Raw genomic sequence first — 18,859 nt, 5'->3', positions numbered from 1 at the left:
CCCAGTCACAATTGCAAGGGTGAGGGGTGTGAATTCAGGGAGGGTTTGGTGGTGCTGAGGCACCTGAACCTGCACTATATCCCTCAGGAATGGGCAAGGGAATAACAAGGCTGGGGGAAGCCATGAGAAAGAACGACCACAGCCACATTCCTGGATTCACTCCTCCACCGAGGAGCTTGCATCCTGGAGGAGATATCCCACAGAATATCTGTGGGATATCACCCCCAACACCTGCAGTCCTCCAGGGCTGAATCCAGAGCCTGCTTCTGCCTGGCTGAGAGCACAGAGGGAGCTGCAGGACATCTCAGGTCTCCCTGGATCCTTCTCCAGATGAGCACTCCGGCTCTCCCAGCCTGGCTCCAGGCCAGCTGGGCTCCAGCTCTTGGAGCACCTCTGGGGCCTCCTCTGGACTGATTCCAGCAGCTCCAGGTCCTTCCTGTGCTGGGCCCCAGGGCTGGAGCAGCTCTGCAGGTGGGGTCTCACCTGAGTTGGGCTGAGGAGCAGAAACCTCCCCTTCTCTGCTGCCCACACTAGGGCTCAGTCCAGGCTCAGGGTGGCTTTCAGCGCTGGGGCTTCCCTCTGCTTTCCTCGATATGCCTTTGTGCCTCCTCATCCTCTTCCTCCCACTCCTCCTCTTCCATCCCTCCTTCTCCTCCTCCCTCAGCCCACCTCCTTCTCCTATTCCATCCCTTCTGGCTCTCCTCCTTCATCCTTCCCCTTCCCTCCCTCCTCCTCCTCCCCCAGCAGCAGCCACACCCTCGGTGCCCTGTTCCCGCAGCCCTCGCAGACGCGGCAGGAGCAGGGATGGAGCCGGGACAGGTCGGGATGGGCAGTGCGGCGCTCTCGGCTGCTCCCAGCCGCTGCGGGTGGGGGCAACTGGGCCCGGGCCAAAGGAGAGGCAAACTGGGCAAACTGGGGGCTGCACATCCAAACTGGGCCTTGCTGGGGACCCTGCCTGGCCAGTGCCAGCCCTTGGGGCTCCTCTCGACACATCTGCCAGGGGGAACGCACACAGGGCCGGGGGATCCCAGCAGTGGCAGCACTGCCAGGGACTGGTTTGTACTGTGGGAACTGGGAATGACTGTGAGCATGCTGAGGGACACTGGGATATATTGGGAGTATCTGTTAACCATACTCAGGTGACTGGAACCACATTGGGAACAGGTAGGACCATGCTGGGAAGAACTGGGACCCCATGCTGGGGGCAACTGGGAGCGAGTGGGAATGACTGGGTGTACACTGGGGACAACTGGGTGTGACTGGGACCACGCTGGCAGGGACTGGGATCATCTGTGGATTGGCTGGCACTATACTAGGGATAACTGGGATCACACTGGGAGGAACAGGAAGTGACTGGAACCGTGCTAGGGGCTACTGGGATCCTACTGGGATCATAGTAGGAAAAGCTGGCCAATGCTGGGAGTGACTGGCATCATACTGGCAGGAACTGGGACTGCACTGAGGGTGACTGGGAGTGGCTGTGAGCAACTGGCATCAGGCTGGAAGCAACTCAGGGCAACTGGAGATGACTGGGAGAGACTGAAACCACACTGGGGGTAAATGGGAGCAACTGGAACACTACTGGATGATCATGGGAGCAGCTGTGCCCATGCTGGGATCATACTGGGATCCTATGGGAAATAGCTGGGATCATACTGGGAGTGACTGGGAAGGTGCTGGCTCTGACTGGAACCATACTGGAAGCGACTGGGATCAACTGAGCCCACACTGGGAATGACAGGGAGTCACTCTGAGCATGACTGCAATAATGCTGGGAGTATCTGGGACTGACTGGGGTCATACTGGGGGTGACTGGAACCATACTGGGAGTGACTACTGCTCCTGCTGGGGTCATCCTGGGAGCCACTGGGAACACACTTTGTGCAACTGCCAGAAACTGGGATCATGGTGGAGGCAACCGGGAGGAACTGGGAAAGACTGGGATCATTCTGAGCTAACTAGCACTGTAGTAGGCCAACTGGAATATGTTGGGAGTGTCTGTGACCATACTGGGGGGACTGGAAGCACACAGGGAGCAGCTGGGACCATGCTGGGGGCAACTGGGAATGAGCTGGACCTTGCTGAGAGGTACTGGGACTATTCTAGGGACAACTGGGATCATACTGGGAGGAACTGGGAACAACTGGAACTATACTGGAGGCAACTGGGATCACACTGGGATGACAGTGGCAGCAGCTGGGTCCATGCTGGGTGAGACTGGGATCACACTGAGGATACTTGGAATCATACTGGGATTGACTGGGAATGGCTGTGAGTAACTGGAATCATGCTGAAAGTAACTGGGGGGAAGTGGGAGTGACTGGGAGCATGCTGGGGGGACTGGGATATACTGGGAGAGACTGGGAGTCACTGGGATTATATTGGAGGCTCCTGGGGTCATGCTGGCATTGACAGGGAGCAACTGGAATCAGACTGGGGGCCACAGGCATCATACTGGGAGTGACTGGGAGTGATTTGAGTTACACTACAAGTGACTGGGATCATACTAGGAGTGACTGGGATCATACTGGGAGTAGCTACAATTGGGCTGGGATTTTCCCACCTAAATTTGGGGTTTTTTCCTTTATCCCAATATTTCCCCCCTCATCCTCATGATCCCCCCCCCTTATTATATTTGGCCTTATTTTGTTCCTTTTCCACCTAATTTTGGTATTTTCCCACCTAATCTTGGTGTTTTGGGCCTTATCCTCTCACATTTTGACGTAATTTTGGTATTTTCCCCTTATCCCAGTAATTTTCCCCTCATCCCAGTTGTTTTTCCACCTCATTTTCAGATTTTTTGCCTCAGCCCAGTATCTTCCCACCTTTTACCACATTTCAGTGTTTCCCCCCCCCTCATTTATTTTGTTTTTCACCCAATTTTGATATTTTCCCCCTTATCCCAGTGGCTTTCCCCTCATCCCAGTATTTTCTCATCTCATTTTGCTGGGTTTTTACCTCATTTCATTACTTATCTCCCTCTTTTTTTTTTTTTTTTTTTTAGTTTTTCACCTCATTTTTATATTTTTCCCTTATCCCAGTGGTTTTTTCCTCATCCCGGTGTTTTCCCTCTTCATTTTGGCATTTGCCCCCTCATTTTGTGGTTTCTCCCCCGTCATTTCCCCCCCTCATTTTCCACTTTTCCCCTCATCCCACTCTGTTTCCGCCCCATCCCCTCTCTTTTTCTACCTCAACCCGGTGTTTCTTCCCTCAGCCAGAGATTTTTCCGCCTCATTTTCCAACTTTTTCCCTCAGCCCGGAGCTTTTCCCGTTGCCTCTGGGGCTCTGAAAACCCTGAGGGCAAAATGGCAGGAAGCCGCCGGGGGAGGGGAGGGCGAGGGGCGCATCTATGAGGGGGCGCAGCGCTATAGGGGCCTATAGAGGGTTTTTTATGGGGTCGCTGAGCCTTTTTATGGCTTTGAGCCCCTATAGAGAAGCCCTGAGGAGTTTCTGAAGGGATTCTATAGGATTTATATGGGACTATTAACTGTCCCTATAACTGCGGGACACCCCCGGCCCTTCTCCTTCCATTTCCGCTTCCCTCCAGAACCTTTTCACCGCCGCACTACCCGCGGTGCTCACAAATTGCGGTTCCCCCAGGTGGCCACTTCCGGGTGGCGCCGGTGGCGCGGCCGTCGCTGTCGCTTGTCGCGACAGGGAGGAGGCCTGGCCCTGTCGGGAGTCGCCGCTCGCTGTCGCGATGAGGGTGGAGGCGGTGCTGCGGCTCTGCTCGCGCCCGGAGCTCCGGTACCAGCAGGGACAGCGACCGGAACCTGGAATCCGCGAATATTTTTATTACGTAGATCACCAAGGACAGGTGAGGGGGGATTGGTAAGGGATCGATAAGGGATCGATAAGGGTTGGGAGGTCGGGAGGGGGTTCTGGGCAACGGATCCCGCCTGGATTCTGGACAGACCGCGAAAAAATCGCAGGGAGGATCCCACAGAAAACCCGGGAGGATCCTGATCAAATCCCAAAATAATTCCGGATTGTTATAAATTGAGCCGACAATTTGCCAAGTAAAATCAATTGAGAATTTATTGATTACAGTGGGCAAAGCAATAAGCAAATCAGCGCTGGGCGACAGGGGAGTCTCCGCTCCGCCACTGCCGCACTCTTCTGATATTTCGTGGAGTTCTTATACAGTCCTGCTTCCGGGTTGTTGTGTAGTACTCTGCATATTCTTCTTTTGTTTCTAGGTGGTCATAGTCCACCTCCCGGAGGTCTGAAGATGAAGGTTGGTATTTTTCCTTTGTCTGATTCCTGGAATTTTAAGCTCAATCTACTGAGTTCCTGGAATCTTAAGTTTACTGAGTGGATAAGCTAATACTGTGTTATCAATCATAGCAAGCCCACCACCCAACAGTGTACTAAGCAGATAAACAAATGTTTGTGGAACCCATTGTCTTTGGTTTCACCTTCCTTATCCTTTTAAGTCTGGAAATTTATTAGGCAACAGTCTTACTGGAATAACTTTGTCAGCTTTGATGAACAAACTTAAAGTTTTAACCCATTACAATTCCCCCCTTTTTCTTATTAACCATTTTGTTCATCAAATCGTTTCTGTTTGTTTATTTTTGTTTATTAAATCTTTGCAATTCCAGTCTAGCAAGTTCCAACATTTCGTCTTCTGAGTCTTGCTCGTACTTAGCCCTAACAAGTATAAGATGTGCAGCTTCCAAGTGTCCTCTTACTATAGCAATCAACTTATTGAATATACATGGCCTAAATGTAAGCCCAAGCACCAGTAAAATTAAGGGCCCTGCAATGGTAGACAGTAGTGTGGTTAACCAGGGAGAGTGGCTGAACCATGACTCGTACCAACTCTGGTGTGCTTCCCTTTCTTTCTTTCTTTGTTCCAGCCGTTTTCTTAGTTCTGCCATGGTATCAATAACAACTCCGGTATGATCAGCGTAAGCACAGCATTCTTCCTTAAGCGCTACACATAGTCCACCCTGCTGTAAGAACAGCAGATCTAATCCTCTTCTATTTTGTAACACCACCTCTGATAAGGACCGTACGGACTTTACTAATCCATCAATAGCTTGTTTGATTCTGCTTAAGTCCTCCTCAACTGAAATTCTAAGCTCCCTAAATTCTTTATGCTGAGTAATCAGTGAAGTAACCCCTGTGCCAGCCCCTACCCCCCCAACTGTGAGGAGGGCAGCTATTGTCAATGCCGTAAATGGTTCTCTTTTGACCAAGTAGTGTTCCCTTGTAGTGTGTTGATCAATTACATAATCCATGGAATGATATATAATTCTAGGTATGATAGTCACTTGGATACAGTAGTCATTTGAGTGGTTGAACAATTTCAAAGATAAGCAGGGAGTTACTCCGATGCCCTGGCATATCCATTTTGTATTAGCAGAAGGCAGAAGCCATTCCGCAGGAGGTGTGCTGTCTTTTACTCGGATGATTTCCTCGCATAAGTGCTGCTTGTCTCTTGGTATAGCCCCTATACATCACCCTTTCCCTGTTACCTGGGAGAGTGTTATTCCCTGAGAATTAGTATTTTCTTTGTCCTGTTTCCAGTGACACTGACTAGGATTTGTCCCATTCACCCTTCTAGCTTTTGCAGTTACCCCAATTGCTTTATAGAAGGGAGGCTGGATATTATAACATTGCCAACACCCCTCAGGTTCGGGTTGGTCTTGTTTAGAATTCCAAAACTGGCCTGTATTACTTTCCACAAAGTGTTCTGCTCTGTTGTTTTATTCACTTGAGTGTTATCGATCTCTTCCCCAACTGTATTTAAGGAGTTGTCTTTGGTTGGGTCTGAGGTTCGACCTATGCTCACTTCTGGATTCAGTACCGGATTCGGTCCCACTGGTTCCGGGTCCGGTGGAGCTATCTCTTAATAGCAAATAGACTGCCAGGATCCTTCCCGGCTACTGCAAATTGGACACCCCAGGTTTTCCCTATTAACCACGAGGCATCTGCTAGCCTCTGGGTAGTAATGTTCAAATACTTGCAGACATTCCCCGTCGGTGGTTGATCCCCGGTGTCGATATAGTTGTGAAGTGTAGGTTGAGTGCAACCTTTAGGTCCCCAAATGACTCCAATGTACTCGTCCTTCCGCGGTGGTAGCCATCCACTGGCTATTGTTTCACAGCCCTAGTAAGTACAATAATAATGACCTGGGTAGTTACAATATCCTTTCCCTGGGTTAGCAGCAGGACACATATAAAATGCTACAGTTCGGTTTTGGTACCAGTAAGGGCTTAAAGACCCAACCGGTAATTGAAATGTGGGTGCCCCTGGCGTAACTATAGTTTGTGTTATGAACAAAAACTCAGTTAATATTTTTTTATGAGAAAAAGTTTCAAAAAGGCAGCCAGACCACTGGCTCTGCCCAAGTTCTGTGTGTTTTGTTATTGTAATCACGGGTCGTTGTCGTTAATGGTTGTTTTTGTATTAGTAAAAGCCCTGGCCGGGGCGAGGTAATGGCCCTTCTCCTGGGTGGGGACCTTGCCCGAGGCTAAGTTGTACCTTTCCCAGAATAGTGAAGACACCTGAGAAGGTGGGGGGGGTTATGCAAAGTGACGCGCAAGACCAGAATGCTTTGTGAGACCCCCATCTCCAAACTCATGGAAAAACCCCAAAAACAACGAGCCACCTAAGAGTTGAGAGACTGGAGTGATGTCTGGACGTGAGGAACCGAGTGCTGAGCCTGCAGAGACGCAGAACACCTTCGAACCCTCTCGCCCTGACCATGGGAGTTGACCCCGGAGCTGAGACCAGGCCGACTGAGTGGGAGAAACTAACATCTGACACCATCTTATGGGATCAGGAGACCCAAAAAGGCTCCCAAGAGGATCTGATCCCCAGCTCTGCCCCTGGTGGACAGAGCTGCGCATATCCTCCTCCTCTGAGTCGCCCTGGGAGACGACGGACGCTGCAGACCCGTCGAGCCGCCCGATCCTGAGCTGATCACTTTTTTAATAAAGGCATTACACAGGAGAAGAAGTCTCCTGGCCCTGTTTATTTCAGCTGGGGGCTCTCGTCCGGGATAGCCACGCCGCAAGAGGACTCAGGACTGGCCATCTTGGATCTTCAGAGGACAGCTGGCTACCAGGACCAGAGGGACCGGCTCAGGACAGCGACGCAGAGGAGCACCGGAGCACCGGACTGGTGAGAAACTCGGTGGCGGGAGCGGGAGACGTGCGCATGTGTGTGTGAGTGAGACGAGGGCCGGCAGCCGGACCTTCGAAGCGAGAGTGGACCCCTCATTACTGCGGTTCCGTTTTTTCGCGAGAAAAGCGGCCAGGAACAGGGGGACGCGAGTGGAATTAGTGTGAGTGAGTCGTCTCCCAAGGGGGAATAAAGGGCCCCCCCACTCCGGGCGTGCGGAGTGAATTACTGTGTATGAGTGGCACGCACCCCAAAGTCCTGACAAAGCGAGGTCAGGCACTTTTGTAAGTCTCGAGAAGGATTCGAGTAAGATTTGTCAGTCCCGAGAAGGATTCGGGTGGTTCACAAGCCCTGCAGGCAAAGTAAGTCCTGACGAAGGGAGGTCAGGCACTTTTGTAAAGTCTCGAGAAGGATTCGAGTAAGATTTGTCAGTCCCGAGAAGGATTCGGGTGGTTCACAAGCCCTGCAGGCAAAGTAAGTCCTGACGAAGGGAGGTCAGGCACTTTTGTAAGTCTCGAGAAGGATTCGAGTAAGATTTGTCAGTCCCGAGAAGGATTCGGGTGTTTCACAAGCCCTGCAGGCAAAGTAAGTCCTGACAAAGGAGTCAGGCACAAACCCCAGCGAAGGAGGCTGCGGTTTGCTTTTAAGTCCTGATACGGTGAAGCCTAAAAATTGGCGGGTTAGGCAAACTAAAAATCAGGCAGTTGTTTTTCCTGACTGAGGGTGTCAGGCACGACCCGGATTCTTGGCCGTGGCTTCGTGTGTTTAAGTCCCGATAGATGTAAGACCTGACGCTGGGAAGTTAGGCAATCAAGAGATTGGGCAGTTGTTTCAGTATAAAGTCCTGAGCATCAGGCAGTAAATTTGAAGTTCAGTGGAGGAGGCTGGAGCTCCTCAAGGAAGGTTTTTTTTGAAATTCCCGGTCAGTAGAGGCACCTTCGGGATATTTTTTATTGAGACTTGAAAAATGGGATGTTGTAGTAGTAAAAAGACCGGCAAGAGACTGAGGTATATACATCCCAATAGTCCCTTAGGAGAACTGTTAGTAAAATGGGATTCTATAGAGGCCACGGAGGGATTAGATAAAGTGAAAATGATCCATTATTGTATGGAAGTGTGGCCAGAATTAGAGGTGCAAGGAGGATGGCCTTGGTGTGGGACAAAGGATAAGTGGATGTGCCAACAATTAAATAATTATCTGACAGCTCGAGGGGATACTGATCCTGAGCAATTATTGTATGTGACTTGCTGGTTAAAGAGTGCTGTTGGGGATGAAGGGGTGCAAATTTGTAAGGTACAGAAAAAGAAAGAGGGGAATGAAGGAGGGGATGATAGAACTAAAAAAAGATGGGACCCCCTGGATTATTTGCCTCCTTCTGCCCCTCCATCTGCCCCTCCACCTTATAATCCTCTTCTTCAAGCACCTCAAATGGCAGGTCCGGTTCCTCCCCCGGCTGCCATCTCATTACCACCTGCTCAAACTCCTCCTTCTACCTCTTCAGCTTCTGCTATGATGAACCCAGTATCTCCTCCAGTTCCTTCTGCACCACCACAAGTGCCTACTCCACCTGCTGCATTCTCCACCCCTTCTCCAGCTCCGCTTAATATCTACTCAGATCCCTCTCCCCCTCCTATTGCTGTCCCTTTACCTCCTCCTAGTTGGGACACAAATGCCTCCCTGCCCGATAGACAGCTATCAGCAAATACACCTGCTGATGGGCAGAACATTCAGGGTAACCCAGAAAACCCACAAAGTAGTTTGGCATCTGAAGATGGGCCATACTGTAGCACCAGATCCAAGACCTCCAAGGCAGAGAGACTCTTTCCCCTCAGAGAGGTTCCTATGGGAGGAGTGGCGGGAGGTGTTGGCTTTGTGAATGCTCCTCTAACTGCTTCTGAGGTGAGGGGATTCAAGAAAGAGTTGGGGCATTTAGTTGAGGACCCAGTGGGCATAGCCAAACAAGTGGATCAATTTCTAGGTCCAAATATCTACACTTGGGGGGAAATGAATTCCATCCTGAGTATATTATTTTCCCCAGAAGAGGTCCAGATGATAAGGGCGGCTGGCATAAAAATTTGGGAGAAAGATAACAGTCCAGGACCCCAGGTGCCATCAGGTGAACAGAAATTGCCACTAACAGATCCCAACTGGAACCCTAACCAGGAGGAGGGGAGGAAGGCCATGAGGGAATATAGGTCTTTGATAATACGGGGGATCAAAGAGTCAGTTCCCAAAGGAACTAATACCCAATTGGCATTTGAGGGTGCACAGGAGAAAGATGAAGCTCCTGCTGCCTGGCTTAATCGCCTAAGGTGGAACTTTCAGTTGTACTCTAGAATAGACCCAGACACCCCGGAAGGTCAAATGCTACTAAAAGTCCAATTTATTACCAAATCTTGGCCTGATATACGGAGAAAACTGGAAAAGATGGAAGATTGGCAAGAGAAGAACATTAATGAGTTATTAAAAGAGGCACTGAAGGTGTATTTAAGGAGGGAGAAAGATAAAGCAAAGGCCAAGGCTAAGATCATGGTTGCTGTAGCTAGAGAAAGTGCAGGGTGGGCGGGTCCACCACCAGGAGGAGGCAAGGATAGGTCAGTACTGTCAGGTGCAAGAGGGATGGAGACACCTCAAGGCCCTTTGAGAGAGCGACATTGCTCTTACTGTGGAAAGGCAGGACACGTGAGGAGGTTTTGTAGAAAACTCAGTCTTGATGAGGCAATAGCCAGGGAACAAGATAATTTAGGGAAGATCCTTAAAGGTGACGATTAGAGGGTCAGGGGCTTTACACTATAGGGGACCTGATGTAACATCTAGAAGAGCCCTTGGTAAACTTTGAAGTGGGACCCTTAAATGAAGAATTAGAATTTTTGAGTAGATACAGGAGCAGATAACTCCTGTCTCAACAAAGTACTAAGAAGTATAGTATAGTATAGTATAGTATAGTATAGTATAGTATAGTATGGTATGGTATGGTATGGTATGGTATGGTATGGTATGGTATAGTATAGTGAAAAACATCTGAAGTTAGAAAAAAACAGCTAGGTAGAAAGGATATCCAATAGCACCAAAACTGGCCAGTAATACTTAACTTGTAATAAGTGATGTGAAAGTAAAACGTACCTTATTGTTGTCTTGTTGTGTGCGTGAGAGCGAGTCACAAAGTCAGCCTCAACTTCCCGGGCACGTGGGAAGGGGGCAGTGAAAGTGTGTGTATGTGTGACCTGCAAACCAGGCTTGTGTCCCCCAGGCGGGTGGGGGCTGTGGCCAAAGAGTGTGTGTGACCTGCAAACGAGACTAGTGCTCCCCAGATGTGTGAGGGAGCCGTAGCTGTAAGAGCGTGAGTGACACGCAGACAGCCTCACAGGTGAATGTGCACCAGAGGCAACCAGAGCCAGGGCCCTTCCAGGAGGCCCAGAGATGCTGAGACCTGTGGGCCAACCCCAAGGTGAGGGGAGCCACAGTGATTTTCTAGCAATAATGATCCAGTTTGTGTCTTGAGGGTGTGAAGGAATGTGTGAGAATAAATATAGACAAATTAGAATAGAGGTAATGTAGATTGTGCATTATAAGTTTTACCACATCTCCTTAGAGGGAAGTGTATTGTGTAGAAGAATGGCGTAAGAAAAAAAAAGAGAAAAAAATTCAAGTGTAAGGGGTTGAAAGAAGTATTTAAGCTGTAAGTGAAAGTGAGAAACAGAAGCAAGAGATAAATAGATAAGATCTTGAAAAATAGAACAGAAAAACTAGTGAATTAAATACACAGAAAAATAGGGGAATAAAAATACTTTGGGAGTTAAGTTAGCTGAGAAATACAACTCCTTGCAAAATACAGAGTATGTAGAAGTTGATGAGAGAAACATGCAAGCTATGGAAAATGAGAAATTAACCAATAACATTAAACAGAGAAACTGAGTTTTGATAAAATCATTAAATTGCAGACCATTAATGCCTGTGTTTGAAAGCCCGTTTCAGGTACTCTTCATTACTAATTCGACTGTGCAGACCAAAAGAAAAAGGTTGGACTCACATCACTCTCACCTCCTGGCATTGGACCAGGATTCAACACCAGTTTTTTTTTTTTCCCTCTGGCATTCTAGCATTGGATCGGACTCCACCCCTTTGTCCTTCTGGCATTGGGCCAGAGTCCCAGTTTTTCCCTCTGGCATTGGACCAGAGTCCACATCACTCTCACCCCCCCGGCGCTGGACAAGATTCATCTGCTTCACAAGTTAATTCACCTGAGTATACTGTGATTTAAAGATGACTCTCAGAAGGAAGAGTCAAAAAGACTGAACTGTGTGGAAAAAAAAAATGGTATCAGAGTTCTAATATTGCTTAAAATGTTTTAAGACTGTTCTGTGTAAATTATGTTGGAAAAAAGTTTAGGACTGTAAATAAGTAATTCGGGTTAAGTTCCCCAATTTATTTCTAAAGACTCCAGGTTAATCCTCTACAGAACACTCCCCTGGGAGGGGAAACCAAAATTGGTAAGGAACAGACCGAGAGAGGTTTAACCAGAGAAACGGGTAGAAGGGACTCTAAAGAGCTTGGAAGCTTTTCCTCAGTAAAGTTCCCCAAGAGGCAAGGCCGGGTGGGCAGGCTGTGTGAGATGACCCATACCGGACTCTTGGGAAGGGTAGTGCTGATGGCTCTGATTGCTGGTGGTGCTCAGGGGAGCCCAGCTGAGCCGTGCAATGAATACTACCAAGCCCGCTGTGAGGAGGAAGTGAGCTCCTTGTCGAGAGTCCACATCAGTTCTAACCCTGATTGTGTTAACCTCTCCCAATTGGTCTTTAAAAAAAAAAAAAAAAAATATGAGAGTGTATTGGATAGTATACAATACTGCCACTTTTAGGCAGCCACTCCTAGGAGAGTGCCCTATAGGGGAAGCCTGGTTGTGCCTTGAATGGGATGCTGCTGAAACAAGATCAGCAGATCTAGTAAAAAGCAAAGAAATAGTGAAAATGGTAAGAAAAATTGTTTGTTACAAGTATTTATATGGGTATACTGGAAAAGAGATAAACTCCTTTAAGAACACATTTCAGGGGAGCCTTAAACCCCTAGATTTGATCTCGTCTGGCAGCTGCACTGCTAGAGTGATAAAACCAATTTTCTTATTACCCAAAGAAACTGGATGAAGTTTGGGAGTTCCTATATATAATTTGGGAGAAATTAAACAGAACAGGCACAGTGAAATAGAAATTGAGAAAATCCAAAATTGTAAAAGCCAAATTCGGATCCCACTATCTATGTTAAACAAAGTTATCCGGCTCCAGGCAGTATTAAAAATTAAGAATTCAATTATTAGGAACATTTCAAACGAAATAAAAAAGTTAGCATGTGTAAATAATGAAGATCAAACTCCTACACTTGATCCCAGCGGGTGGGAGAACCTGGAGATTTTCAAAAAGGATGTGTGGGAAAAGGTAGTTTTTCTCGCTGTGTGTGCACTTGGAGGATTGCTATTTTTACTATGCTTATTTATCTGTTTCAGTAAAATAGTGTTTGCCGTGAAGACAAACCTGAAGAAACCAAAAAAAGTAACAAGGTTAAGTAACCGTGATTACCAAAGTGCACAAGAGATTTATAGTAGATTCAAAACAAAAATCGAGAGTTGATGCGAGCTTAGGGTTTAAGCTCGATCAAAGAAAAAGAGGGGGGACTGTTATGAACAAAAAACTCAGTTAATATTTTTTTATGAGAAAAAGTTTCAAAAAGGCAGCCAGACCACTGGCTCTGCCCAAGTTCTGTGTGTTTTGTTATTGTAATCACGGGTCGTTGTCGTTAATGGTTGTTTTTGTATTAGTAAAAGCCCTGGCCGGGGCGAGGTAATGGCCCTTCTCCTGGGTGGGGACCTTGCCCGAGGCTAAGTTGTACCTTTCCCAGAATAGTGAAGACACCTGAGAAGGTGGGGGGGGTTATGCAAAGTGACGCGCAAGACCAGAATGCTTTGTGAGACCCCCATCTCCAAACTCATGGAAAAACCCCAAAAACAACGAGCCACCTAAGAGTTGAGAGACTGGAGTGATGTCTGGACGTGAGGAACCGAGTGCTGAGCCTGCAGAGACGCGGAACACCTTCGGACCCTCTCGCCCTGACCATGGGAGTTGACCCCGGAGCTGAGACCAGGCCGACTGAGTGGGAGAAACTAACATCTGACACCATCTTATGGGATCAGGAGACCCAAAAAGGCTCCCAAGAGGATCTGATCCCCAGCTCTGCCCCTGGTGGACAGAGCTGCGCATATCCTCCTCCTCTGAGTCGCCCTGGGAGACGACGGACGCTGCAGACCCGTCGAGCCGCCCGATCCTGAGCTGATCACTTTTTTAATAAAGGCATTACACAGGAGAAGAAGTCTCCTGGTCCTGTTTATTTCAGTTTGAATCACCTTAGAGTCCTCCCATCGTGTGAGTGACCATTTAAAAGGTTGGTGTTCAGCTCCTTTTGCACCCACCCACTCAGGTGGTAACATACATAAGGGGAAAACCAGAACCTGCCAGAACAGATGGTAGTTGTTGTCTCCGGATTGAAATATTTGCCAATTCATTCCCCAATTCAGTGACTGTGCCCTTTTTCTTTTTAGGAGTTCATGCTCCGCCTGTTCCACAATCTTTCTCTTTGTTAGGTTAGAATCGATTCCTCCACAGGTACTTACCACTCTGCCTTTGCTCGTCAACTTGGTTGCCTCGAGCTACGAGAGAGGTATAGTCTTCTCCGCAGCAGAGGTATTTCTTCAGTGATAACCTATCACTGTTATGCTGTTTCAGAGAGAGAGCTCATGACCCAAGGGTACGAAGGATCGGATTACAGCTTATTATCATAGCACCGTCTATGATTTTTCCAAGAACTTGACTCCCCCCTTTTTCTTTTGTGGCTGATTCCACCGTCTATCCTGACAAGTTTTACATCGACACCATCAACAACCCTCCTATTGTTTCTGGAGTTTTACTTTTAAGTCTCCTGGGGCACTGGTTACTTTCCAGTTCGTAGTAGGCTTAGGCACTGGTCCTTTGATTCGGCTAGCATGCGTCCAGCCTCTCTCTGCCGTCCTGACTGCTGTCTCTATAGTGAGTAAAACAAGATAAGGTCCTTCCCATTGTGGGGTTAACGAAGTCTCTTTCCATGATTTAATTAATATCTAATGACCCGGCTGGATCTGGTGCAACTGAAGTTCCAGTGGTGGTCTTCGGGCTATCATGCCCTTTTTCCACAGTTCTTCCCTATATCGCATTAGGGTGGTCAAGTATGTATTAATCTGCTGGTCCCTGAGGCTGGGGTGGTCTTGGGGTGTATTTAAGTTGTAAGGCATCCAGTACAGCATTTTGAAGGGGGAAGCCTCCACATCAGCCCTAGGTTGGGTTCTAATATTTAGTAGTGCCAATGGTAAACACTTGATCCATGACGACTTTGTTTCTATCATCAGTTTAGTGAGTTGTTTCTTTATTTCCCTATTCATCCTCTCAACTCTTCCTGAGCTTTGAGGGTGCCACGGAGTGTGATGGTCCCATTGTATCCCCATTATTTTCATTACTTCCTGAATGACTTTAGACACAAAATGTGGTCCTCTATCAGAGTCAATTACTTTCGTGACCCCATATCTTGGTATAATATTTTCAAGCAAAATTTTAATTACTGTTTGTGCAGTTGTCCTGGTAGTTGGAAAGGCTTCCACAAAGTGTGTTAAGTGGTCTACTAGGACTAGCAGGTATCGGTATCTCCCTACCTTAGGTAATTCAGTAAAGTCAGCCTGGATGTGTGAGAATGGCCTATAGGCAAGAGGTCTGCCCCCGAAAGGACGTTCTCGAAGATAAGCTTTGTTTACTTTTAAGCAGGTTACACATCTTCTGACTACCTGTTTTGCTATGTTATATACCCCTACACACATATATTTTGTTCCAAATTGATCTACCAAGGCTTGTGTTCCCCAATGTGTCTGCTCATGCAGTTTCTGTAGGATTCCCCATGCCACTGCCTTTGGAACAATAGTTCTACCATCTGGAAGTTTCCACTCGTAGTTAGAGTTCTTTTTTAAGCCCATTTGCAACAGTTTTTCCTTCTCTGCTGTAGTAAAACTATAAATATAACAATCTTTCCTGATGGCGTTGACAATATTCTGCACCTGGTTTGTAACAAATGCATTCTATGCCATCTGCCCCCCATGCTCCATAACATCTGCCACAAGACATTTCTTCTAGGCGGTCCCCACAGGCTTTGCACTTCTTCCTTTCCTCCAGGGGGTCCTCATTATAGTAGTCTGGGCAGCAGAGGCAATACTCCCAATCTTCGACTCCACACAATTTATATTTCTTTTCCCTCACTCTCAGTGTTAATACTGATACTGCGGCACGTTTTGCCTCTTGTTCTGCTAAATTATTTCCCCGGATTTGAAAATCTAATCCCTTCTGATGTCCCCTTAAATGTACTACTGCAATCTTTTTCAGTCCCCTTAGAGCCTGGAGCACTTTTTTAATTAGTTCTTTAATTAGTTCTTTCCCCGCAAATTAATTAATCCCCTTTCTTCCCATATTTTCCCAAACGTGTGCATGACCCCGTATGCATACCTTGAATCAGTATAAATCGTGCCTGTTTTATTTTGCAGCCTTTTAAGGGCCTGTAATACCGCATACAGCTCACATGCTTGAGCTGACCAAGATTTATTCAGCTGCCCAGATTCCAGTACCTCATAATTCTTTCCACCAATTACAGCATACCCAGACATTCTCTTTCCCTCCACCACTCTAGATGACCCATCTACAAATAGTTTTTCTCCTTCTTCAAGTTCCTCTTCTTCTAAATCTGGTCTAATCTTGGTCTGTTCTTCAATAGTCGTCATACAGTCGTGAGTCAACTGATTTTCCTCGGGTTCCCCATACAAGAATTGAGCAGGGTTTCGCAAGCTCGTAACCTCTAAAGTTAATTTCGGGGAGTCCAACAAGATTCCTTCATATTTTAATAACCTGGAGTCCGTAATCCATTTTTCTGCTTTTTGTTGTAGTATTCCTCTAATGTTGTGGGGAGATAGAACTTTCAACTCCCCATTAAAAGTAATCTTATTTGCCTCTTCCACTAGTAATGCACAAGCCACTATTGCCTGTAGGCAAGTAGGCCATCCCCTACTTACAGGGTCCAGTAATTTCGACAGGTATCCTATGGGCTTCTTTTTCCCCGCCCATTCCTGTGTAAGTACCCCATAAGCCGTGCCATTCTCTGTGTTAATGAATAAATAAAAGGGCCTTTTTAGGTCTGGCAAACTCAATACTGGAGCTGCAACTAGGTCTTGTTGCAGTTCCTCTAATTGTAATTGGTCATTTTCATCTCATTTCAGTAAGCCCTCATGACTTAATTTGTTGTACAAAAACTTTACTACTGTAATTTTCGATCCATTGTCTACAGTACCCCACCAGACCCAACAACTGCCTTACTTGTCTCTTACTTTTTTGGGGAAGGGAGTGAGAGGATCCCTTTAACCCTCTCAGAGTCTATTTTCTTCTCTCCCTTTTTCAAGTAATGTCCTAAGTATTTTACCTCCTCCTCCACAAATTGTAGTTTGATTTTGAAACCTTGAGCCTCTTTAGAGCCAAAAATTTCAATAGTTTAACACTCTCTGTTCTAACCATATCTTCCTCCTTTCCTGCAATGAGATCGTCCACATATTGAATCAAATTTACCCGCTCTCCTAACTGATATTCCTGGAGTATTTGCTCTAAAGCCTGGCCAAATAAATTCGGGGACTCAGTAAATCCTTGAGGTAATACCGTCCACCTCAACTGCTGTCTTCTGTGCGTCTCTGGGTCTTCCCACTCGAAAGCAAAGAAATCCCGACATTTCTCGTCTAGCGGACATGTCCAAAATGCATCTTTGAGATCGATTACACTATACCAAACATTCTCGGGTCCTAATCTACTTAGGAGGATGTGGGGGTTTGCTACTACTGGAAACCGAGTCACAGTTCTTTTGTTAATTTCCCTTAAGTCATTGGCTAGCTGGTACGTCCCATCAGGTTTCTTAACTGGTAAAATGGGAGTATTAAAAGGCGACATACAAGGTTCTAAAAGTCCTTTGCTTATTAGTTGGTCAATTTCAGCTTTTAATCCTTTTCTGCCTTCTGGGGGAATTGGGTATTGTTTCACCCGTACCGGGACCTCAGGGTCCTGTATGGTAACAAAGAAGGGTGGAATATTTAACCGCCCCACACTATCAGGGGTGTACCACACCTCAGGATTAATCCTCTTCTCGTCCTCCACTCTGAAGGGGCACAATCTGACCTTTAGTTCTTCATTCTTTACTTCTATAGTTATTCCCAATTCGACAATTAGATCTCTCCCCAAAAGGTTAAAATCTGCCTCAGGAACCAAAAGAAAATCCCCCACCCCTATCCTGATTTCTGTTTCTATTAGAACTTCTTTGATAATTGGAACTTCAAATGGTTCCCCTTTTGCCCCTATTACTACAACAGTTTCCCGGGAAATTTTACACCCTGCAGGCAAAATTAGAACAGTTGATCTTTCAGCTCCTGTACCGTGAATTCATGTTCTTGACGCTGGGGACCTATTCTAAGTTTTATCAAGGGCTCTTGATGTTTATTGTATGTCCCCAGCAGATAGAGCCCCTGACGCCCCTAATCTTCTTGAAACATTCTCTCATCCCTCTTCTTCTTGCAGCATTCTCTCTTAAAGTGTCCTTTATTCCCACAGTAAAAACAAACACTCTTCCTTCGTTCAATACTTGGAGCTCCAGCTCCTTCCTTTTTTTCTCCTTGGAACATTCGTCCCTTATAATCCAACTCTCTTCTTTCCCTGACAGCCACGGCCATCATCCTAATCTGTCTTTTATGTCCTTCATCATCCCTTCTTACATACACCTTCTGAACTTCCCTTAGGAGTTCATCCAAACCCCTGTCCTCCCAGTGATCCAGTTTTTCAAGTTTTTTCCTCCCATGATTTAGCTACAAAGTGCATCTTTAGAAAAGATTGTCCTGCTGGACTATCTGGGTCCAGTCCTGAATACATCTGCATATTAGGCCTAAGTCTTTCTAACCAATCTGTAGGGGTTTCATCTTTCATCTGCCTCTCATTGATTGCTTTGTCGATGTTTTGTCCCCTCGGGACTGCCTCCCTTACTCCTTGGATAATTATGTTTCTCAAGTCCTGCATATGAGTTCTATGCACCAGGTCCTGATGGTTCCAATTAGGGTTCTGCAGGGGCCATTTAGTATCTGCACGCAGACCCTGGACATGTTGTGCATCCCAAATGCGCATTCCTGCCCTCCGAATCATGTTTTTCTCCTCAGTAGTAAAAAGAATACTCAGTAATTGATTGTATTTCTTCGCAAGTGTAGGTATTAGGGCCTAAAAATTGATCCAGTCTTTCGGCTACTCCCAGTAGGTCTTCCAATAACTTGCCCATTTCCTTCTTAAATTCTCTGACATCCCCTGAATTAAGGGGAAATGATATAAACCCAATTCCAGCTTGAGCACCTCCCATTGGCATTTCCCTTAGGGGATAGAGGTTGAGCCTTTTGGTTTTACTTCGAGTCAGTGGTCCCCTTTGCTCACTAGGTGGCTCCCTTTGCTCGGGAGTCTCTGGGCCGTCAGGATAACCGTCTAGGAAGGGGAGGGGAATCTTCATCCTGTCTCTCTGTTTGAACAGGGGGTGCATTTGGAAGGGTATATGGGGGTGGGATTAAGAGAACTTCCTCCTTTTTCTTATTTTTCTTTTTAT

General features: G+C 46.9%; 1 protein-coding gene across 1 annotated transcript in view; it reads left to right on the top strand.

Moving 5' to 3' along the window:
* Positions 1-3,729: 3,729 nt before the first annotated feature.
* Positions 3,730-18,859, top strand: part of LOC131094392 (zinc finger protein 572-like) — a 68,195-nt gene continuing 53,065 nt past the window's right edge. The window contains exons 1-2 of the mRNA XM_058041986.1: positions 3,730-3,817; positions 4,200-4,237. The gene's annotated coding sequence lies outside the window, so the exon portion shown is untranslated. The remainder of the gene's footprint in view (positions 3,818-4,199; positions 4,238-18,859) is intronic.

The sequence above is a fragment of the Melospiza georgiana genome, chromosome 29 (genome assembly GCF_028018845.1).
Source record: "Melospiza georgiana isolate bMelGeo1 chromosome 29, bMelGeo1.pri, whole genome shotgun sequence".
Taxonomy (NCBI): domain Eukaryota; kingdom Metazoa; phylum Chordata; class Aves; order Passeriformes; family Passerellidae; genus Melospiza; species Melospiza georgiana.
The sequence above is the reverse complement of the archived record's forward strand: the minus strand, read 5'-3'. Positions and strand labels throughout refer to the sequence as shown.